General features: G+C 37.2%; 1 protein-coding gene and 1 long non-coding RNA gene across 5 annotated transcripts in view; both read left to right on the forward strand.

The window, feature by feature from the left end:
- Positions 1-2,728, forward strand: part of LOC143217878 (uncharacterized) — an 88,497-nt gene extending 85,769 nt beyond the window's left edge. The window contains exon 2 of the long non-coding RNA XR_013010930.1: positions 2,375-2,728. This is a non-coding gene — a long non-coding RNA (uncharacterized LOC143217878). The remainder of the gene's footprint in view (positions 1-2,374) is intronic.
- Positions 1-25,574, forward strand: part of Glurib (Glutamate receptor IB) — a 383,859-nt gene that overhangs the window by 86,264 nt on the left and 272,021 nt on the right. The window lies entirely within an intron of this gene.

Here is a 25,574-nt window from a genome sequence, read left to right on the forward strand (position 1 = left end):
CTATACATCTTTTGAATTGTAAGGTCAGAAGGTCAACGATTGTTTTCGATTGCATCCTATTATAAGAATAAAAAATGCAGAAGGAACCATCGGTGAAAACTCGATCGTTCTCCTTAAAAAATGTGTTAAAGTTCTTTAATTATTCTAGTTCTTTCTAGCTTTTTTATTATAGTTCTTTCATTTATTAGACAGCGGTTCTTTATGCATTTATGGGTTCTGAAAATTTTCAAAAAATGCTAGGATACAAAATACGACAGAATTTACTACGATTGTAATCTATTTCAGATCGAACAAGGCCGCTACCACAGAAAATAAGATTTTAATTGATTCGAGTTTCTCTCTCTCTCTCTCTCTCTCTCTCTTAAAATTCGTCTACGAAAATTGCAAAGTACATAAACATCCGCAGTCTAATCATAATGTTTTGAGAGAACGATTGAGTTTTGACGCATGGGTTCTCTTGTACATTTCATCCGTGTGATGGATAGAATAAGATGCAATAAAAAAAAAGATGGTTGACCTGTATATCAATTTCCATCAAACTAAAAATGCATAATTTCTTTACACCCTGTGCATCCCAGATGATTCGCTTACCACCTAGTAAATTAAACGCGATTCTTGAAGTAGTATAAATGGCGTTCATTTTTCACATTGCGGATGATTCCGCGAAGAAGTATAAAGTCACCTTTACCATCGACCTGGGGGCACATGAATCTGCGCAGCTGCCTTTGTACTGATGACTCGTATTGCCGTGGAAATTTGTGTCGGGCTGAAATTGAGACAAATAAAGCGACGGAAGTCTGTTCGATGTATAATATTGCTCCGGGCGGTCTGCCGTTATTAGCCTCCGTGACAAATCGCTGTTTACCGGTTGCTTCTCTATCAAGGATATCCTCTTCCTCTTTCCTTTTCCTCGATTCTTTTATACGCTCGAAGGGGAGCAGGCACATCTCGGTTATCATTTTTCTAAAGCTCTCGCCTGGAACTTCGTGGTGCGAGATCACATCTTGTTAAAAATGATATAAAATTGTTTCAGACGTATTTGAAGTGGAAGCTTCTTTTTTCCGCGGTAAACTGATCCATTGCTATCTATTACCATCTGATTTGATTGAAAATAAAGACACCTACAATTTCACTATTATTTTGTATTTTATATAGTCCTCTAAATACAGAGTGTTTCAAAAATATCGGATCTTCTTGGAAGGGGTGATTCCTAATGATATAGATTTTTGTAAAATTTTAGGAATATTTTCAGTTGACGAAAATCTTCGACTTTGCTGAAATTGACGTAATATCGAGTTAAAATAATCCCCGGCGGTAAGGAGGATCTAACTCGGGCTATCAGTTCAGTCGATTTCGCGTTACCCTTTGACCCCGTTGATATAACCGCAAAATGTTCGTCAGCGACAGCATAATGCAGCGGGGCCGGTTAAGAACGTTCCTCGTGTTCATTCGCACCGGCTCCGGATTTTGTCTTTGATGGAAGAAGAAGATATCCGGGCTCAAAGAGCTGCAAGGTGCAAAACGTAATATTCAGCATTCCGAAAAGTTTTCAGTTGATTAAAGCCAGTTAAGGTCCTGGCCTGGTGTAAAGGCCGTTAGAAGTTGCTACGGCCCCGGCTATATCTCGGCAAAGAGTGGTTTGCAACTCTTCGCAAACAGCGTTGCTCGCTTCCGGCATTATTCAGGTCGAATTTAATATTCGCTCATTATTCAAAATTAGCTTGACTTCCCTGGAGTCACGGTGCCGTTTCACTAGGTAGCCGGTAGGTGGTAGAAATCGTGATTATTGCAAACCCGCGGAGATAGATTAAAACGAGAAAGAAGAAGGGAGTATAACGAGGCGGGAGAGACTCACAAAACAGCCGTATTAATGCAACATCCCCTGATTTATAGATTCAGCTTGGCCCTTGCAAGCTGTTTTTCTTGAACACAGTTACGCAGCGTTAATATTTCCCAACGTCATATACTACTGGCTGCAAAATTTGAAATTGCTTATTTTTTTTTTTTTATTATGTAATGCAATTTCAATCTCAAGAAAGAGATTATTTTCCAGTACTGTACTACACAAGCAGCTTAAAGATGTACACACATATTTTACTTTAATCATTCATTAACAGACACATTTATTAACTATTGCTAAAATTGCGATACTCTTAACACATTTACTTTGAAATGTTAATAAATAGAAAATCATGTGATGAATCTATTAATTCTTCTCCATTACACAAAATTGTTCACATTATATTTTACTTGTTGCTTTATTTGTTAAATGCTGATACACTATGATAGTATCAGCAATATTTAATAGTATTTGCAGAAACGAGTGTTGCAAAAGTACTTAGGATAATAATATTTGCATTTTTTCCTGTTGCAGGTGAGTCTGAACTGTCTTGGCGATACGAAAGTCGAGTTATTAAACTAAGTGTCTAATTTTGGTTATTTGCACATTGAAATCAGGTGAGTTGTAACCAGGGACAATTGATAATATTAGTTTGATTGTTAGTAGATTGTGGACATTTATGGAAATTACTATCTCATAACTATTTGAATAAATGAAAAACTTCTTGGACCAACCCAAAGATTTCCTATAGTAAAAATAAAATAAAAATTCATTTATGTCAATATACCTGTATTTCAAATAGATGTCATCATAGATGCATACGCATTCACGATTTACAATGACTATGATTTAGGTAATTCGGAATAACTTGTATATTATATATATATATATATATATATATATATATATATATATATATATATATATATATATATATATATATGTTGTAAACGACTGGCACAGCCCTTTCATTTTGAATATGCGCACATGTTCCGCTGATGAGTGTTCTCAAGCTCTTCCAAACAAATACTCTCGTTTAACTCAAACACACGCGCACACACCTATACACTGCTCCTCCTAAAGCTAACTAAGTAGATCCCCTAATGTAGTTTAAAATTAAGGCTGCGAGCTCTAGATTAAAGGGCTTTTTAAGCTAAACTGCTTTCTATAGAATTGCGTTTAACCTTCAACACGGAGGTGCGACACGCGGCACGGCGGACATTTTGAAAGTTTCGGTACACGTATTTTATGCGGAACGGCAAATAATTCGAGTAGGTATGTGGCAATAATTAACAAGAGAGACGTTAACAAACTTTTACGGTTGCCATTTTGAAAGTACCATTTTAATTAATAGACTGCGGATTTTATGCATTTTATGACAAAAATGAGTAGGTGTAACTTAAAACAGTAAAAACATTAGAAGAATTTAATTTATGCAATTTAATTGTTGCAATCCAGGAAGGAAATTTTTATTTTGCATGAAAATGCGCTGTCTATTAATTAAACATTTTAAATTGCTGTTTTAACCCTTTTAGTGGCGACCTAAGTGCCGACGTAAGGTTTGGGAAAAAGCTCGTAGAAAAACAATATAAGAATGATATTTACAAAATTGAAAAAAGAGCATACTACGAAATAAAGGGAGAATAAAGTAATGCTAATTGTATTTCAATATTTGTTGAAAATCATACGAATAACATAAATGCACAACATTATGAAAAACAGAATAATCAATAGTATTTGCACACATAAGAAAAATCATCGTTTGATCATAGCTTTATATAGATCACCTAGTATGAAGTATAGAAATTGCATTTTTTCAATCATTTGTAACAAAATAACTAATATCGGACCACAAAACAAAAGAATTCGCGTAGTTAACAAAAAGTTAAATCCGTAAACAATCTATTCAATTATTTTGCAACGAAATTAAACCGCTTATAACGTCTCATAAATTTATTTCGAGATAGAGTTCTCTCGCATTGCGAATAGTAAGGCGCCATCGTACTTTTCGCAAGTGTTGTGAACGGTGATATATCGTCGTTCGGCACTGAAAGGGTTAAATATGGTTGTCGTCTGCTCTACCATTCAAAAGACATTTGAAATCGTGTCTAATAAAATTGCAAAAAATTTTAATTAAAAAAAATTTCAGATTGTAAGGAGAGCAACGTTTTCTATAATTCAAAATAACACGGTTTAATGGAAGACTCTATATAAGCAGGCAACTATGTTAGATTAAGCGATTAATATGTCTGTGCTTAAGAGTAGTGATCCCATTTTTTATTAATATTGCATTTTTAATCTAGTGAAGCTGTCACAATAGGTGATATAACGTCGCTAATGAAAGTAGTCTTTTTCGCGGGGTGGTCAGCGTATGAAATAGTCGAATACGCCGGAACCTGGAGGAAAGTGTACGTAACATGCGAAAGTATTAGCGACCACACGTACGCGTCGGTATATAGGGCTGGTTTTGATCGGGACATTAGCATGCGCGGCGGTCGTTTTAGCCCATGGCACGGGGTATAACCGGCGTATCGTCCGATTATTTGCCAGAGGGTGCACACCCCACCGCATTGAGTGCGGCTGATATTGGCTATGCGGAAAACGTGCCCCTTGGGGAAGGGATACAGCGGAGTTAATGCGATCACCATACGAACTACTATCCTAGAGAACGACGTACCTACTTCGAGAGACCTGCGCCGCGGCTCCACGTCGCGTTAAAACAAAACGACATCAAAACTAAACTTGCACATTCAGCAATATCACGCGCGCGAAAAATTATCAATTTTCAATTGGCTCAGGTGGACAAACATTAAGCCGCACAAAAAGTAATCGTGGAAACACGAATTTGTTCTAACCTACCACACACACGATCAAATGTTTCTCTTTTATTTTACAATTTACTGAAATTATTATGAAGACTCTCTTCCATAAGAAATGATCAAATCATTGTTAAACCTGATTATCATAGTTATTTATAGACTCCGGATTTTATGCATTTATAACAAAAATGAGCAAACACAATTTAAAACAGCGAAAATAATAGAAGACTTTAAAAGTATTAATATAATTATTTTCACCACATTATAAAATTATTAATGAAGAATATCAATTTATATTTAGCTCCTGCGTGTTGCAATCGATGCGCAAACTTTTTATTTTGCATAAACATCCGGAGTCTAGTTATCTATAATATCAAATTATAATAAAAACCGTGCACAGAATCTAAATAAGTTCATTCTTCGTCACACGGTTAGTATAAGATTGTAAGAAATCGTAAAATCTTAATTTTATTTTCTGTTGCCGACTATATAAATGTTCAAAATTTTTTAAAATCCCTCGCAATTCTATCGAATTCTGACAAATTCTACAATTTAAACCCGCAGCAATTCGCAACAGAGTAAGATCGTGACAGCTGAAATCCTTTAAGATCGCTGATCCATTTGCAGAGTTGATCGTCAGAATATTACGTTGTCGTCGGTACCAATCACACTGGCATCGGCGCGGCGGTAACCAGTTCGACGTCTCTCGATTGAGCAGCACCCGCAGAACAAATGAAAAAGGATATCGCGCGGCGGGCACGCTTTAATTCAATCTCTTGCGGAAGAGTCATCCCAGCACGCCGATTTCACACCTCAAGTCACGAGACAGCGAAGCGCATTTCCGCGAGGAACAATTATATTTCGCAACCGTGTTCCGACTAAAAGTATCGGTCTCGGAAGGAGGAAAGTGCAATATCCCATTATATTCCATATTGACGGTGCAGCCGGGGGATAGAGAAGATTGCGGGAAGAGTAGACTGGAATCGCGTTCCGCTCGTGACCGTATCGCGGTCGAAACGCGGTTCGCAGAAGGGGAGAAAAGACTGGCGGCGAGGGTGGAAGACTTGACGGCTTCGCACGTCGCGGCTACTTAGAGATTAATCCGGTATCGCTGATACGTGGAGGGGATGGAGAGCGAGAGCGAAAATGAGAGAGGAAAAAGAAAGTAAGAACGATGAAATTACTTGGAGGTCGGGGGCGGCCGAGAGGTTATGACGTAAACCGATGGACGGTCGAAGGAGAGAATTTTATCGGCGGTCAATCGGCTATGTGGGATTATCCCGTGCGGTGATGTGTGGGAGTGTGTGTACACACCGAGCTCTAATCCAGTTGGGGTTGGCTGGATAGTTTGCCGATACAACCGTCCGATATGTGCATGTGTACTACGGGTACGCGTACACGTCTATCTCGCCCACGTAGGCTGCGTCTCCGAGTTTGACCGCGTATAGTTGACAGGGCCAATAATGCGGAGCGCAACCCGACCGCAGCGTAAATCGCGTAAAATCCTCTCGGTCACTCCACCCCCTCACCCCGCCGTGATCCCGGTGATAGTCCCATTGAAATGCGCTCGTTGTCAGTCATCCCCGCGTCGAAACACAATTTTTGAGGTCTCAGAAATTATTTTGTTACCGATTAGGGGACACTGCGGATCCTCATTCATGGGGTTGCCATCCAACTCCCTCTGTCCCATAATAATAGTAGCAGTTGATGAATTAAATTTGTCCCATAATAATAGTTGCAAAAGAAAATAAATACAGAACGCAACATTTATTATCAAAAAACTAGATTACGTTAAACAATGAATTAAAAGTACTACTGCTGATCTTTATTTTGAGTTTTCAGATAGTTTCTCTTTCTCTGGATTTTTTTAATGATTTCGTTACTGCATTTTAGACTTGTAGGTAGGATCCCTTGGCTGCGAAGCTTTGCTTTCCCTATACAGGATGCTATAGTCTATCGATCTATGGTATAAAAAAAATAGGATATTCCATTTAAAAAACTTAATTTGACTTTGAAATCTCCCCTCCCCAGCATTCTAGTCCTCAAAAAAATTAGACTGTATGATTGTACCCTTCATACCGAACAATTTTTGTAAACAAATTTTTTTCGTACCTTCAGTGCGTCACAAGATATTTCTGTTATCAGATAAACGAAACACCCTGTATGCTTGAGCTTAAAATCATTCGAGCCGTCGTTCTTCATTGCTTCCAGCATAACTTGTTTCTTTTCATCTTACTTTTACAATGGGTTGATATTCAACTGAAATAAAAATAGTTATAGTTCGTAATAATTGGGTTAACTTAAAAATTGAAAGATGTGTCAAAACAAATGACAGATGTCATGGAACACTGATTTCGATTGAAGGCTTCGCAATTTTGCGCTACTACATAACTTACAGCTGCATTCGCCAATAATTCCCGTTTAAATATTCGCTTGCTACTATTATTATGGAACAGAGGGAGTATAAAATCTCGAACCCAGAAAAAACGGCATAAAACCCCGAGTTTTTGAGCTTAACTTAAAATAAATGGCGACGAAAACATTGTGTCCAAATGGCAACATTTTTAGTAGATGCTCTTATGTTTTCACACTATCTGCTCTTATAAACTCATTCTAATCGGTTTGTTAGTTTTAGTTATACAATTTAATGTGTGGAAATAGGGTGACTGTTTTTATCCAAATATTTGAGCAGACTTTTGAAATTTTATGTTTCGTTATCAAAACAACAGAACTCAGAGCTAACGGTACTGTCGTACACAGACACGGCAAATATTTAACTTAAGTCTTCAGCAGAGATGCGTAGACGCAAGGATGTCCGATCTTTGAGTAAGTCAGACTTCGTTCTAATGGCAACCGAGACGGTAAAGCAGTCTAAACATTGGGATGTGTGTCACACGGCTTGCTTGTTTGTATGTTTATGTAGCAAGTACGTAACTGCAGCTATGTTAGCCTCGCTGCAGTCCTCTCAGTGAACTGTACATTTAAATCAATATTTCAAATTGGGGGACGAGTACGTTATTATAATTTTCATAGAATCCTCTGAAAAATAAAATTATTTTCGACAAAATATGGACTCGACTAGGTCAGGAAATATTACACAAAGAAGTGTTATTACCAGACTGCGGATGTTTGTGCAAAATAAAAATGTTTTGCATTGATTGTGGGAAGCAGAAGTAACATAACAATTTTTATTTCATCCCTTAACAACTTTGTTATATTAAAAGCAACAATACAACATTTTTAAAAATCTTTTACCGTTTTATATTTCACCCAACCAATTTCTTCATAAACGCATAAAAATGTTAATAATTTTTAATAAGGTGATAATAATATATTATTCTTTCTACTGTTTCACGTTTCATGTTTCAGCGATTCATGTCTGCCATAAATGCATAAAATCTGCAGTCTAATGATTATTTATGAAATAAGGGAGGATCGAAAAAGTAATTAACGCCAGAAATCTGAATTCCTCGATTTTGGTTTTAAATTCCGTCGATTTTACTGAATACCGAATTTTTGTGGTCGCTGAGAGAAGGCGATCACCGTGTTAAAGCGTTCGCGTGGCCCGACGCATTAAAATATTTTTCCGAAAATGTTCGAAATCGAGGTTGCGCAGCACAATAATCGACGCTTTGTTGTGCCACTTTATTTCGAAAACTTCCGATCAATTTATACGGATTCCCTCTGAATAGAATTCGCGTTCGCCAATAATCGTTTCCCCGGGCATAATTGGTTCGTTACACAATATCAAATACATTTGGCGAACGGTGGTTTCAGTGGCATTCTTCGTTTCCGGTGGTGATCAAAGCACTGCCAAACTGGATTCCAACAAAACGGTTCGCGCGACACCTTTGTCTCGAAATTTATCGCGCTTTGATGCTCGCGCAGCTCGCGGAAACTATTAACCTGTATGTAATCGACGAACCGATAAGGCATACTATGTATTTATACACACATAGGAGGAGACAAGAAGAAGAAGGAACAGAAATGGGTCTCTGAGTTTAGTTTCGGAGAGGGAATAGAACCAGGTCGAAAGTAGTCAGACGTGCGTCCAATCTTTGATTCTCTGTCTGAACGTTCCGCGGCATCTGCTCCCGAGAAAAATCGTCGAGTTTAATGAATGAAACGCATTCCTCTTTGTGGACTCGCCTGCGGCAGGGAACAGTAATGACGTCCCTGAGGATGGAATCGACTTTGTAAACCATAGCTCTTCATTGCACATCACGCTTTGAATCCCGAGAAAACATCTAACCGTGAGGAAGATGACGATCCATTCGAGAAAACATTTTTCCAACAATAATTTTATATAATTATCGATGCAATCCAAAGTCAAAATACATAAAATAATTTCATTTCATTCGTCGTATTCACTTCTCTACAGAATAAATTATTTGTTATTTGGTTTCAATGAGTTACAAAAATAATGATTATTTATTCAGATCTAAATAATTTACACTTATGAATTACTTGGTTACGTTGCATTCTACAATTATATTAGTATTCCTAAATTACCAATGCAGTCGGAAGTCAAAATACATGAAATAATTTCATTTCATTCGTCGTATTCACTTCTCTACAGAAAAAAATTATTAGTTATTTGGACATTTCAGTAAAAGACAAAAATAATTATTATTTATACAGGTCTAAATAATTTACACTTATGAATTACTTGGTTACGTTGCATTCTACAATTATATTAGTATTCCTAAATTACCAATGCAGTCGGAAGTCAAAATACATGAAATAATTTCATTTCATTCGTCGTATTCACTTCTCTACAGTTAAAAATTATTTGTTATTTGGACATTTCAGTAAAAGACAAAAATAATTATTATTTATACAGGTCTAAATAATTTAAACTTATGAATTACTTGGTTACGTTGCATTCTACATTTATATTAGTATTCCTAAATTACCAATGCAGTCGGAAGTCAAAATACATGAAATAATTTCATTTCATTCGTCGTATTCACTTCTCTACAGAAAAAAATTATTAGTTATTTGGACATTTCAGTAAAAGACAAAAATAATGATTATTTATACAGGTCTAAATAATTTACACTTATGAATTACTTGGTTACGTTGCATTCTACATTTATATTAGTATTCCTAAATTACCAATGCAGTCGGAAGTCAAAATACATGAAATAATTTCATTTCATTCGTCGTATTCACTTCTCTACAGAAAAAAATTATTAGTTATTTGGACATTTCAGTAAAAGACAAAAATAATGATTATTTATACAGGTCTAAATAATTTACACTTATGAATTACTTGGTTACGTTGCATTCTACAATTATATTAGTATTCCTAAATTACCAATGCAGTCGGAAGTCAAGATACATGAAATAATTTCATTTCATTCGTCGTATTCACTTCTCTACAGATAAAAATTATTTGTTATTTGGACATTTCAGTAAAAGACAAAAATAATTATTATTTATACAGGTCTAAATAATTTACACTTATGAATTACTTGGTTACGTTGCATTCTACAATTATATTAGTATTCCTAAATTACCAATGCAGTCGGAAGTCAAAATACATGAAATAATTTCATTTCATTCGTCGTATTCACTTCTCTACAGATAAAAATTATTTGTTATTTGGACATTTCAGTAAAAGACAAAAATAATTATTATTTATACAGGTCTAAATAATTTACACTTATGAATTACTTGGTTACGTTACATTCTATAATTATATTTGTATTCCTAAATTACATTTGAGAAATAAGGAAGGCAACTATATTAAGTTTGTAAGCACCTAGTAACTTCTGTAATGGATTCGTTAAAAATTCAGTTAAAATTGGTGATACTGAGACATAAAACAATCGAGAACTTCATCGAGGGCTTCCTGCAGAAGTTGCGGAACTTGCGAGGAGAATTAGTTGGGAAACGCATTAATAATTCACCTACGATCTTAACGATTAATTTGGTCTCGAGAATTTCTAAACGTGGCGGACACATTACTGAAGATATTTAAGCTCGCTTCAGATAGTCACCGTTTTTACACTTTTATTGTGAGCTTATAAATATTTCTCACTGACGACAAGTTAAGATATATTCGCATCAAAATAATAACAAAATGTAGCAATGGTAAAACATATACCTTGTCATTTTGTGAAATTGAATTTAGTATCTTTCTGCACCCACAAATTTCCCTTATATTAGTAATGGATTTTCTGCATTCACGAGAAAAATGAATAGGCGAAATACAGAACTGTGAACGTATTAGAAGTATTTAAAAACATTACATTTTTTTGACTTGTTAAAGTTACTATAAAAAAAAAAGTTCACCATGCAAACACAGTTTAGTAGACATAACATTACCTGTGTGCAAAGTTTCATCATTTTTTATGATGACTTCCCTTGTTAGAAAATTGTTAATTTCCATAAAGATCCACAGTCTACTTGCCGACTATTGCACGATGTTGAACTGTGAATCGGCTCGAACGTGTTCGCTGTCTGTTCGAGGTTAAACATTTACCCTAAAGCCCAGTCCACAGTAGTCCTGTTTCGCGGATGCATGTTGAACCGATAGCGAGAGCAAGCTGTCGAACAGCAGTTTAATTAATGAGGGACAAGGCTCGATTTAATCTGGTTTTTAATTAAACGTGACAGGAACGAAAACGAGAGAACTCGTTCACTTTGCAGAGCTTACTTTATCACGATCGATAAGACTGTCGGAAAACAAGGCGAGAGGCGAAGGGAAAAGTTGGCTGGGTAGGTTAGAGAGCAGGAAGCTCATACGCGGACAGCGAGCCCCGAGTATAGTGGTTGCAAAATTTGATCCGCTCCTCGTCATCCTAAAAACATAATCAAACTTCATGGATAAGGGAAACGCGGCAGGGGACGCGCGCCCGTCTTCCCTCTATTTTTGCCTTCGGGCGCTTTCTTTCTCGGCGAACGCTCTTTCATCTTCTACTTTACCCGCCCTTCCATCCTCTCTCCTCTTCTCTCGCGCGACTCGGGACGAGAGAGCGTCGCGTTCGCCTTCTCTTCTTCCCTGCGAGGCGTAAATTGGGGCATAAAAGATGACGCCGACGCTTGATAACGTTATCTCGCGATAGAGAAACTTTTTATCTTTCTCCGTGTGTTTCTATTCCTCTTTATCAGCCGGGGTTCCCTTCGTCGTGGAAATTGTTTTCAGCCTGACAATTTCTTCACGCCGCTCCCACGCCTCGGACACGAATCACGACACTCCGCTTATCTAACACTCGGAATTTCTCACTCTATCTGTGTAATTTCTCGATTGTAGGCGACACCGGCATTAAATTGAATATCTTTTGGATGATTGGTTCTTTGTTATCATAATTTGCCAGACAAGAAATAACACTCGGAGAGTCAGAAAAAATTAAGACTTTGTGGTAAGGAGTATTAATGGTAAGCTCCAGCAAACGCTTCGCTGTAGAAGATAGAGCATAAGTCGTGGAGGTTGTATAGTACATTTTTATCAGGAAGGATAACTGCACAGCCAGAACCTTCTTTACTTTTGGAGGCGTCGGTGAAAATGTGTGTATAATCAGGGTATTTCTGGGAGATTTCATAGAAAAGGACTTTAAAGATTTGGGGATTAGTTTGTTCCTTGGGATGAATGTTCAATGAAAGATCGATTTTAGAGGGGGGAGTTAGCCAGAGTGGCTCAGACATGGGAGATTTTGGTGTTATTTTGCATAAAGATCCGCAGTGTAATTATGACACTACGAATTTTCAACAATTGCCTCTCGATGTTATATGAGCTGGTGGATTCCCTTATCATTAGTTCCCTTCGTCGTGGAAATTGTTTTCAGCCTGACAATTTCTTCACGCCGCTCCCACGCCTCGGACACGAATCACGACACTCCGCTTATATCTAACACTCGGAATTTCTCACTCTATCTGTGTAATTTCTCGATTGTAGGCGACACCGGCGTTACCCGAAAGTTTCATCATCTCGAGATAATAATTTCCCTACGAGCATTTTTATCACCGTATTCGTAATATTTTTCTGATTCAAATGAGTCCAAACACGATATTATTCGGAGCGTATTTACTTGTTTAATTCACGATTTAGTAGAACCTCGATTATCCGAACGGATATGATATCTAGGGATGCGCCATCATGTTCAATATGTACTCACGAATCCGTGTCAATATCAATAACCAAGTTTCATTTCATGGGTTTCGATTACTACTGAAAAGCAATGATGTTTCAATGATTATATTTGAAACGTATTAATTTTATAGAAACTGATATCGAACCTCGGAATGAGTACTTACAAGTTTCGAAAAGATACTTAGTACTTCGATGTTGAAAGGCATCGAATTTTGAGCACTTTCTTTATTAAATTCGTAACTATTTAAGATTAATATTTCCGATAGATTATGAAATTATAGTTATACATACATGTTGAATTAAATTACGCACTGGAGGACAAGATAGTTGATCTTAAAGGTAAACAAAATAATGGTTAGAAAAAATCAAAGAATTTCCGATACGATATTCATAAAAGTTTCGAATCTGTTCGACCAAGATTCGAATATACTTGCAAGTATTATTTCCGTTTACCAAAATACTTGTAAAAGGTTCGAAACTGTGTGGCATAGATTCGAGTATACTTAGAAATACTATTTCTGTTTTTCGAAGAACTTGTAGAGAGTTCGAATTCAATCAATCAAACGATTTAATTCATCAATCGATTAAATCAATCGCCGATTTTCCAATGATCATTTTTTTAATCGTACACATTAATCAATCAATCTCGATTAAAATTTTAATCGATTAATACCCAACTCTGCACTAAACTCGATGAATCACTACATCGTAAGGAAATTCAGATGATCATGGTTGCGTAATAATAAGGTTCGTGCGTTTTGATAAGCGTAATCCGAAAATTACTCAAAATCAGTTTTAATTTCGTCGTGTTCGTCGTGTAAGCATAAATTGGATCTCGACAAACCGCGCCAGGACTTGCCACTGTTATACAATAACAGGGAATCTCTTTTGTTTCACTCTAGTCGGCAGTGCTGCCCGTTTTGCCCAGTTTCCAGCATGACGGGAAAAATCCCTTCTTTTTCATCCGTTGACGTTTTTTCTTTTTTTTTTTTTTGCATTCACGTATGACCCATATAGGTATAAAGGTCTGAGTAGGTTTAACGGTACGCTTTCGGGTTGGGTTAGAGCGAGTCAGGTGTAGCGAGGTGGGTTTCTCGCTACAAATGGATGTAAATTGCGGAAATGAAAAAGCGATCGCACGTGAAACTCCGGCTAAAGCATCGAACGAGAGGCCCTTTCTCTCGAGACAGCCATGAATCTGCTGCCTTAACGTTTCTTCCTTCTGTGAGGTATGCGACGCTCAAATGTTAAACTAACGTTCCGATAGAAATTAGAACGAAAATTATTTAAATAAAAAAACATTTTCAATATACCACGTTTTTAAGACGGACTAAAAAGTATAAAATAATTTTTCCTAGCCCCATACAGATAGTTCTGAAAATTTGTGATTGTGAATTTTTAATAGCTATGAAAATACTTGTCTATTATGTATAAAATATATTTTCCCTTTTGTTCGATGATCTTTTGCCATCTTTCTTCGTTGCTTCGTAATTCCACGCTCATAAAACTTCAAAATTTCCCGAAATTGGGTTTTTTCTCACCTTAAAATAACGAAATTACTTTCTTGCCAACCCAATATTTTGCATATAAATTTCGCAGACTAGTTATTAATGCGTTAATTTCAAAGAAGTAGGTTAGAAAATCTATTATTTTCTAAATTATTATTATTATTATATACGGACCGAGGGGTCCTTTCATACAAATGTGTACAGTTTTGACAGTATAACTGGTATAAGAAAAAGAAGATATGACAAAAGATCTTGACATAAAATCTTAACCTAAGTCTTAACTAAAATTTACATAAAAAATCAATTGCAAAATTTGCCACCGAACAAACAGGCAAACAGACAAACAGACAAACAAACAAGAAAGCGAGCTAATAAAAACGTGGTAAAATGGACCGTGCGAAACTAAACAAATACAGGTACGATTAACATATAGTATTGCGCAATTTTGTTTTGAACGCCTGTAACGTGCCATTAAAAAAATCGATAAATAGATCCTATTGAATTGTTCATTTTTCCTACAGAAGGAGTTTGATCCGTTTAGATTTCGACCTCTATGGATCGCGCCACTTGTTCCTCGTATGATAACATAGACAGGAGCTTTCTTTCATAAAGGGCGATTTTTGGACGAGTCGCCAGAAAAGATCATACACGTCGATAGCCGGCGCAGAATCTGGTTTATTGGTCTCGAGATACGCGATTTATTCAGGTTACCTGGGGATCTATTCGATCGCTCAAAGCCGACGGATCTTCGACACAAAAGAATCGCTCCTCTTTCTTATTTCGTCGGATTGCATTTCATGCTTATTCGACCACGAGGTATTGTTCGATCACGGTGAAGTGGAGGAGGGTTGGATCGCATCGTTTGGCGAGATATCATTTCGTAGATTTAGTACATCGTTGACAGCCGCTTCTCTTCTTTCACTTCAGCGTACGAGCGATTATTGAATTAAGGGGTTATTTAATTTAACGGACCCTGTGAATATTATCAACATATCGATCTACTCAGATTAACAATTCTTATTTCTCTCACATCTGTATCGACTGTGTGCAAGTTTCCAGAAGAATCCGTCGAATAGTAACCGGGATATCTTGCACACACAGTTTTGAAAAAATGCTTTTAAAGAAAATGTGTTCCGCGTTTGTGAAACGATATTCTGTACACTTATAATGCAGTTTCGAACTTTTACCATGCATTCGGTTCGGCGGTCGTAACGATGTCAATTTCCTGAACTTCAAAAGACCTTTTCAGAAGTAAACTTGCAAAGACGCAAGCTATACTCGAAAATCGAGAAATATCAAGAATAACCAAAGTCATCATTTTCCAAGTTTCCCTTATCCAAAGAAACGGAAATACTTACACAATCATTTCATTTATGGACATATAGAACGTGTTAATAATTAGTGCAATCTACGTGTACTCAAATATTTAATTTTTTTCGTTTCCCGGTTGCAAGCTCAAGCTCGAAGTTAAGTTATTTTTATGGGCATCTAAAATATGTTAAATAATTAAGGAAATCTAGATGCAAGTATTTCACTTTTCTACACTGCAACGTTCCTTTTCGAGAGACCAGTTACCAAATTTTCGCAGGAAATGCAACAGGGATACTGCTTGCCCTTAATAAAACCCTTGTAGGTATCTGTTTAAACAGTCATTCCCTTTTCGTTTACTGTTTTGTCGGTACATTTTGCGCGAAGAAAGGTTCTAAATTCGCAAACCCTGACTACCCCCTTAGGTTTCTTTTAGCAAGGCTGTTAGGCAGCTCTTGAACCGGAAACTCAAAGGCGACGTGGTCAGATACACCTTCTCTGAAACGTGGCCAAACGAAACAAGCCCGCTCCTTTTTTCCTACTTCGCCGGGCGGGGAGTTCTGCGGTGACTTTCAACAACGGCGCGCAGGGTCGACGAGCGTGCGAGTCATTCCCAGGATGCATCATGCTTCTTTGAAGACCACAAACCGTCTATTTTCATAAGGGGTGACAAGAGATGCCAGTTTTTACACCTCCTCGCGCGTGTGTCGCGACGCGACTAGACGCCTCACTGTTTCCGGTCCCGCGGCTACGTTAGTCTTCATCTTCGTCGTTTGTCTCTCGCACGACTGCTTATCACGCCACATGGTATAACAATCCTTTGCTTCGTAATTTTTCACTTGAAATGGAGCATTTTTAAAAGCCGTGGGAACCAGCCCAAGATTGATAATCCCCCGCTTACAGCCAAGCTCAAAAGTCTGCATCTACTAACAATGTTCATTAACAAACCGGTTAAATTTCTTGCACACATTTTATATAAATACTAAAATTTTTAAAAACCACTTTCGCCACTTGACAAATTTTTTAACGGTATTTCCGACTTCATTACTCTTTCACATTCATACACGACGTGAAAAATAGATTTCGTCATTTAATAATGTTCCTGAATAAAATTCATTGAAGAATGTGATGGAAATACCATGAATATATGATTGCAATACGACTAGTAATAATCGCAACAACAAATGAATTGTAATACATTGCTCTAAATAATCTGTTAAATATTCAAAATATTCATGACTGCATAAAATCCGTACTCCATTGATAATGAAGTATATGTATGTCAACCGATCAGATATTTATAACAAAATTTTCAGTAAATTGCAGAATATTATTCATGAATGTGATAAATGTGCCGCACGATTATTGCAATTTATTTCAAATGAACAATTCAATGTACTGTTCACGGTTTTCATTCCATTTTCATATCCTTCTCGCGATTGTTTAGACAAACTCAGTCGCATAGTTCGCGACTATAAAAACACCGTTTCACTTTGCTCGGATTTTCTGGATCTATTTAGACCATGAAAATGTTCCTCGGGTAAAAACATTTTTAATTGTTACGCTCGTCGGGTAACGTTTTCTTCCGAGTTCTTGATTTTTCGCTCGGCCACTGGTTCACCATTAGCGAGACGCTTTTCATAACGTTACACGTTATGTGGGCAATTTTTGTCCAACTTGTGCTCCATCAAAGCAGCGAGACAAGATGTGACGTAAGGAACGAGTTTTGAGTAATCGATCCGTGATTTTCTCTAGTAGAACTAGAAGGACTAATTTCGGGAAAAACTGAAATATAAAAGTAACCAGCAGACTTTTTATTAACTTTTTCGTGCCGTGTCGTCAATTATGCTAGAGGGTGGTTTAGAGGATAACCTTCGAGGAAAAGGTTCCAAAGTGTACCGTCTTGTAGAAACTAGTTTAGTTTAGGGTTTCTTTAACCCCAAACGTAGTGTCGGCTGTTTTACGACTTTCCATATAGTTTTAGAATATAAGGTGTTTCCCCGCGTAGGTATTTCGGAAAAGTGATACTTACTCTGTAGCCGTATATTTTTTACTATTCGGGGAATACTTTCGAGAGCGAAGCAACAGCTGACTATAATGGAAAATAAGTTGCCTCTTCTTTACCAGCAGTGTCATTATACAGCTAGACTTGTAACATTTTTTCGTTCATGAAATATTACTTATATGTATACTAGCAAGACGTATAGAAACGTAAAAAATGAATATTGTGACTCTTATCTCAGCAACGCGTACATAAAAATAATGTCTTTTTGAATATCATCATAATTAACTTAATTAGCCACTTGAATGTCGCAGAGAGAAAGAAAAATCTGCTGCATAAATTTACATTATTTAATGCAACCCTGGTTTGCATTAGGGAATGAAAGTTTCTTCTTTGACGTAAAAAGGGAAGCCGAAGAGATTCCCTGCTCGCGAAGAAAAATGTTTCGCTTGGATCGTTATTTTAAAGTACACTCTTCCAGAAGGAAATTGATCAATGCGAGATCTTTTTTTCTATCGGTACCTTTTCGCTGCAATTCGAGTAATCAAATAGTGTCTTCATATAAGCTTTCATAGCAACACATGTAATGTTATATTATATTATTATTACGACTAGACTGCGGATTTTATGCATTTATGACAAAAATGTGGATCTATTAAAAAGAGATTTAAGGACATCGGTGTATTAGTTTCAGCTCAATAAGATAATTAAAAGAAGAATCTGGCTTGTAATCGATGCAGACAATTTCTTTTTTTTTTTCATTTTGAAATTGTTTATTTATAAAGGTCGCATTAACATCGAGGTCATTAGCGACCACTTTTGGTATACAGTTATAAGTACATTCTTTTGTTATCGCAGTAATACATAAGTGTAAATATAATTAAATTTTGTAGTAGGGCACTCGAGGAGGATATGTTCGATAGACAGTGGTATGTTACACGGTTGACAGAGAGTTGGGGGATTTTTCGAGATTTTGTGTAGATGTGTAATATTCGAGTGGCCAATACTAAGTCGCGTAATAATTACTTGGTCTTTCGTGTGTGTAATGTTAGGAGAGTTATTATTATAAATGTCTTTTCTTATTTTAAATAGTTTGGCAGGGGGGATCTAGTCCATTCTTCATTCCAACTATTTTGGATTCTTAGCTTGAGCTCCCTAATTAGGTCATTGGGAGAGATCGGAAAATTTCGAGGTGGTGTCTTTGTGGCTTCTTTAGCAGCTGTGTCGGCCTTTTCATTGCCGGCGATTCCTATATGGGAGGGGATCCATACAAATACAATGTCTTTATTTTTTTTGTATAGGGTCGAGATTAAATTGAATATCTTTTGGATGATTGGTTCTTTGTTATCATAATTTGCCAGACAAGAAATAACACTCGGAGAGTCAGAAAAAATTAAGACTTTGTGGTAAGGAGAATTAATGGTAAGCTCCAGCAAACGCTTCGCTGTAGAAGATAGAGCATAAGTTTCATTTTAATAAGCATAAGTACATTTTTATCAGGAAGGATAACTGCACAGCCAGAACCTTCTTTACTTTTGGAGGCGTCGGTGAAAATGTGTGTATAATCAGGGTATTTCTGGGAGATTTCATAGAAAAGGACTTTAAAGATTTGGGGATTAGTTTGTTCCTTGGGATGAATGTTCAATGAAAGATCGATTTTAGAGGGGGGACGTAGCCAGAGTGGCTCAGACATGGGAGATTTTGGTGTTATTTTGCATAAAGATCCGCAGTGTAATTATGACACTACGAATTTTCAACAATTGCCTCTCGATGTTATATGAGCTGGTGGATTCCCTTATCATTAATTCATGAATACCTATTAGTAGAGGGTTCATGAATTTATTATTATTAATATTATTAGAGTGGGACTACTAGCGGGAACAAAACTTCCGCTCTAATTTTTGGAACGACGCTATCAAGATCCGTCGCGCATCACCGGAAGAGCTGGCTGTCAGCCATTTCGTTCCGGCGACGCGCGTATTTCCCCCCGGACGTCACGCGTCAGACGTAAAAATCGCGGGTTAACGTCTGATGTAAACGTACCGTTATACCCGTCTCGAATAAAACGATTCCGAGCTGCGAATGCGAAGTACCTAGATGGGTCCTCGAGAACGGTAGCGCGCCAACTCCTTAAACAAACATAAGCTTTAAAGCGTAAGCTCGCTTAAACTTGGGCGGTACGGAGTTTTGGCCCAGTTAAGGCCGCGCCCAGGACTTGCAAATTACGGCCACGAAACGCAACGTACGTTCGAAATGGACCAACGGGTTCCTTCTCTCGCTTCCAACCCGTCCTATCCGGACCTCTTCGTCTGACGCTAACCAACCTGTCCCGAGCTCTCTCTCTCCCACCTACCCACTCTCTCTCTCTCTCTCTCCCTCTCTCTCTCTTCCATGGCCGATGATCCGTCAGATTACAGTCCCAGTAGCTACGTCGAGTAGTACACACAGAAGATTTTAGTCGTATTGCTCACAGCGGTTGCTTAAGCCAAGGTATTGTACACTTGTAATCTGAGTGGCATACTGGGACGGCTACTTAATGGTTAACTGCCTCCCGAGAGTCGCGTTGACGAATTAACGACTTAAGTGCTCGTTTGGCCCCTACACGACTCCATCAAACTGTTTGAAAAATTATCAGTTTCCTGTATCCAGGGGAAACTAGGATCAAAAAATTTCACTTTGAATTAATATTACACATGTATTAAAAAATTATCATTTTTCTCGATTCAGGGGAAACTGGCATCTCAAAAAATTTCAATTTGAATTACTATTACAAATATATACGAATATATTAAAAAATTGTCATTCTTCTGGATTCAGGGAGACTGGGATCAAAAATTTCACTTTGAATTAATATTACACATGTATTAAAAAATTATCATTTTTCTCGATTCAGGGGAACTGGCATCAAAAAATTTCTATTTGAATTACTATTATAAATATATTAAGAAATTATAATTTTTCTGGATTCAGGAGAAACTAGGATCATAAAATTTCACTTTGAATTACTATTACAAATATATTAAAAAATTATCATTTTTCTGGATTCAGGGGAAACTGGCATCAAAAAATTTCAATTTGAATTACTATCATAAATATATTAAAAAATTATCATTTTTCTGGATTCAGGGGAGACTGGGATCAAAAATTTCACTTTGAATTACTATTACAAATATATTAAAAAATTATCATTTTTCTGGATTCAGGGAAGACTAGACAATTTGACTTTGAATCACTGTTCCGCGTTGAAAATAATACTACTTTTGTAACAAATATTTTTATACGAATATCTTGCGTAGATATTCAGTTACAGCAGTTTCAATTTATGATAATTAGACTGTGTACCTTTATGCATTTATGAAGAAATTGCTTGGGTGAAATATAAAAAAATAATGTTTTTAACGTAACAAGGTCATTAAGGAATTTGATTTCAATAAATTTTTATTTTACTCCTGCTTTCCACAATCGATGCAGAATATTTTTATTTTGCATAAAGATCCGCAGTCTAATGATAATAGATTCATTTAATTATCCTGAGAAATTGAAATTTACATATCCATCTGCTTAAATTCTTTTAATCTTTTTAGCTGCTTCTTCTTGATATCAGGATCACCTCCGATTTTAAATTAGATATTTTGTATTGTGCATTACAGAGGGCTATTCTACTCTAAATGAAAAGGGGGTGCATATAGTGCCCAGTTAATGAGGAATTAATGACTTAAGTTTCGTTGGAACCATAAACTTATCGTAGCACAATGAACGTCCACAAGATAGTTGTACTATGTATTTAGCTAAGAGACAAGGTCAGGAGAGACCAGGGTACATTGAAAATTATCTCATCAGTTAAGGGTTAATGAAGACTGGTTAGTTGAAGACTGATGAAGATGCAATGAAATTTCATTCACTCAGAATATATGAACTACTAAGAATAAAAATACAATAATTTTTGGGATGTATTCATTTTCACAATCGGGAAATATTTTTATTCGTATACATTATTTCATTCTTATTTAACAAAATTCAAAAAGTTTGAGAACCCCTCTAATAGTACGTTGTCAATGATAGTGATTGATAGTGCATTTTCGAAACGGAAAACTTCCACTCGGCAAATGTGGAAATACTTGTTACGACCAACACAATAGAAATGAGGGATCAGGCTAATCTTCGATCAAAGATGTTACTTCTATGGGGGATGAAACGTGGTTGATGTACGAGCATTTAATGGTACCGACTGCGATGCAGAAGAGTAGGGAGCACGACGGTGTAAACGACGAATCCTCGATGCCTAGCCCTTCTAGGGTCGACTTCAATGGCAGTTTTATGGTGAATCAGATAAAGCCACGACCCTACTTCTTGGGGTTGCCACCGACGGTGAATACATTTGACGACTTGCCGTCGGTGATCGTTTTTACCTTTCCTTCAACGACCGATTCCGTTGAATCACATCATCTTCGTGTTCTCGCAAAGTACGCGTTATTCCGAATCGATTTCCGACAAACGATCGCTTGTCGAAAGTGGCGCACACTTCACTCCATTCACTGGGAATTGTTTCTTCATGTATTTGTCTATACAAACACGTCGCGCCCATTTCACTTTCGGCATACTGGAACATTGCTTCGTCAAGGAAAATATTATTTAAACGAGAATAACGAAAACGTACATACAATTGCAAATGTCCAATAATCTTTTGGACACCTTATTTTTCCGCACTGCTACGACCGTCTATTGTTTATTGTTGTGTTGTAATACACGTTCGACAGATCAAACAACAATATTTTTGTAACGCGTGCGAAAGAAAAATGAACGGTTGACCAATTGTTGATGTGGACCACTGTTTTCTTTACTTCTTACCGAGGACCCTAAAAAAATTCACTAGGAATAGAAAAATTTTTAGAGAGGGCCAATGATGGTTGGAAAATTGCAGTAGAATTAAATAGTATGATAGAATTGGTAGAATTGAACAATTTATACAATTCTGTTAAATTTTTAAATATAAAGCAGATAGGGTCTTTAATATTTTTCGGTTCGTCTTTCTGCGAATTCGTTTAAATTTATACTTGCATAAAGATAGATAGACAATCTGGGTTAGATCTGGGTAATGGATGACCGAGATTTGGGATTTGTGTAATTTCTGAACGCATATGAAAGCGTTTTAACGCGTTCAATGGGCAACTATCGATCGAGCCGACCGTTACAGACGACACCGACGATACGACTCTTTAACGACAGTAACCTCGGGGCACGTGTCGATGTCTGAAAACTCTCGGGGGGATCATTAGAATACCCACGTAATCGCATGTGTCTGTCACCTTCTGTGGGAATCGATGTCCACTCCAATCGGAACCGCACAGGCGATTAAAACGGATCGAGGTCGAATGAAATCAGGGAAAGTAGGAAAAGTGGGATTAAAACATAGCGTTGGAAACGTATCAGTGCAACTATTCTACTATTTTTCTTGAATTTCTTTAATTTCGGTATTTCAAGGTGAAATAGAGCCCAATACTTTTTATTCAATCAATGAACTTTATTGAATAAGATATTTTGTTCGACGATCTTTTGCAAAAAAGAATAAATACGAAAATATTTTATTATGCAGAGCCAAAAAGTAGTTGAATTACAACAATAAAACTGCACTCGTTTTGTTAAAAATAAAACTGTTACAGGTTAAAGCATTTGCCGAAACCTTGAAAAATATTTCTACAAATAAATCTGTTTTACATTATATGCTATATTACTATACTGGGGCACATATCGTTCATTCCTAAAAAAAAGTAAAATAATAAATACATAAATTGTGGTATACTTTTCATGCCAATAAACTTCATAAACCCAATAATCGTCATCAAACAGGAAGACATTATCGAAAAGTACCCTAAAGTCCGGGTGATCGAAGAATGATTATCGTTCACGTTCGTTCCCCGACAGAAAGAAACTCGGCTCGACATAATTAAACAAAAGTGACTGTAATTACCGGCCTCTGCAAGAAATTACTTAACCCTCCACTCGTCATCTAACGGGAAGGAATTACTGCAAAGTACCTTAAAGTCCGGGTGATCGAAGGGTTCCTCAATCTCCCATTTCGCATTCGGAGAGTTCGCTAACGATACAAGAACAGCCGAATCATCAATTCTTCGAGCGAATACAAAGGGGCTTTAAGGGGTGGGGTTGTACGTCCGTAGGATACGTCCCGGAAGACATTAAAAATCCATCGGAGAGGATAAAGTGGGCGTCGATTAAGAGGAACTTAAAAAAAATCTTTGTCCCCCCCCCCCTCCAGGCAAATCACGTGAAAATAAACGTTCCCGTTTTCCCTCCACCTGGCCTAGGCTAGGGTTCGTCGATAAAGTTCCGGCAGGGCGAGATTAACGCGCAGAGACAAAGCTGCTTGGTTTATATCGATGGGAGAGAGCCCGGTCTTCGGGAAGTTCGACCGGGACAATGAATTAGATGAAATCGGGCACCGTTTGAAATAAACGCGATCGACGGGTGTCGGGGTTCTTTGTTCGTTCGTATTAAATGGCGTCGAATGAGAATGGAAATCAATAGTCAGAGACGGTGGCAGGAGGAGTACAGGATAGACGGAGCATAACACGGGGGTGTAGAGGACCAAGAGAGAAACCGGGTAGAAGAGTATGAAACGTTGCGCGGCCGTCGACATCGTAATCTATGATTTCGTAGCGTGTTCCGGGCGAGAATCTGCGTGAAAGAATTTATGGGGGATCCTCGGGAACCGAAAGATTGGTTCGTTCCCGTACCTCTTGGGTCAGTAGACCTCCAGAGGAACTGCGAGTAGTTACACGGAGCGATGCGGGCGCGGTGTAGAAGAGCATGGAAAATATACCGGGATCTCGGGATCTGGTATCTGGTATTCGCGCCAAGAAAAAGGTATTACTTCCTGGGAAGATAGTCGGTACCCTCGGGACCTCGTAAATCGTTGCGCCCCCCCGCGCTACCTACACGGGCGAACTTCAAACCTACCTGCTCGCTGCGGATGCCTTCGACATCCAGGCAATATCGACTGCCGCGGGCCATCTCCAAAGAATTTCATGCGTCCACCGGCCCTCCGATTTCATAAATAACATTTCGGAATTGCTTATACATTTCCCACGGCTGACCCATGTTATCCAGGAAGGATATTCCACCGGAGATATGTCGATCCGCGCGAGCTTAACACCGAATCAGAGCAGAAAGGAACCACGCCGCCACAGTGCCACACTGATCGATTCCTCGATTCTAGGTGGACAAAATTCAAATTTTTGTGTTCTCTTGTAGTAATAACGCTTTATTTCTCAGAAATCATGACAAGTGTATAAAAACTACATGAATTTAAACGAATTATATCATTTATTTAAAATGGGGACAAATATAACAATTAATTGTAACGCTTGTGAAAATAACATAAATTAAATATTTTATAGTTTTTGTTTAAATACGTGAATGAACAATACTCAAAATGGAAAGAATTAATCTTAACTCATATTTAAAAATTAGATAAAGTTCTACAAAAATATAATACAAAATTACAAAATTATAATAAGGAATGTGCATGACACAGGTGGATATTCTAAATTATTCTAAATTATAATTGTCATATGTAATTCTCGCAGTCTGAAGTACATATTCTGTAAACTTTCTATCGTCAATTTCAATACCACATGAAATAGTGGTCTCCATGTCTTTTCTAAAAAATGATATAAATGACAAACGGGGCGAAACAGGTCAACGATATTTAGTATCATTGTTTTGAAGTAAGTATTCTTCAAAACTATCAAAGAACCAAGTCCGGCCGAGTCCGGGAAAACTAAGTTATACTATTTGACCTCTTCTTAAATAATATTATTAGTTAACCTGTTGTATATGAGATTTACACGGCAAAATAAAATCATACCGATATGTAAAAATGAAATACTTACCTTCGCTTACGCGCTCCATTTTTTACATAATAATTTAAACAAAAAACAAACAAGTTATACGATGAAGAAGAATTAGCTTATTTATAGTA

The sequence above is a fragment of the Lasioglossum baleicum genome, chromosome 18, assembly GCF_051020765.1.
Source record: "Lasioglossum baleicum chromosome 18, iyLasBale1, whole genome shotgun sequence".
NCBI classification, from domain to species: domain Eukaryota; kingdom Metazoa; phylum Arthropoda; class Insecta; order Hymenoptera; family Halictidae; genus Lasioglossum; species Lasioglossum baleicum.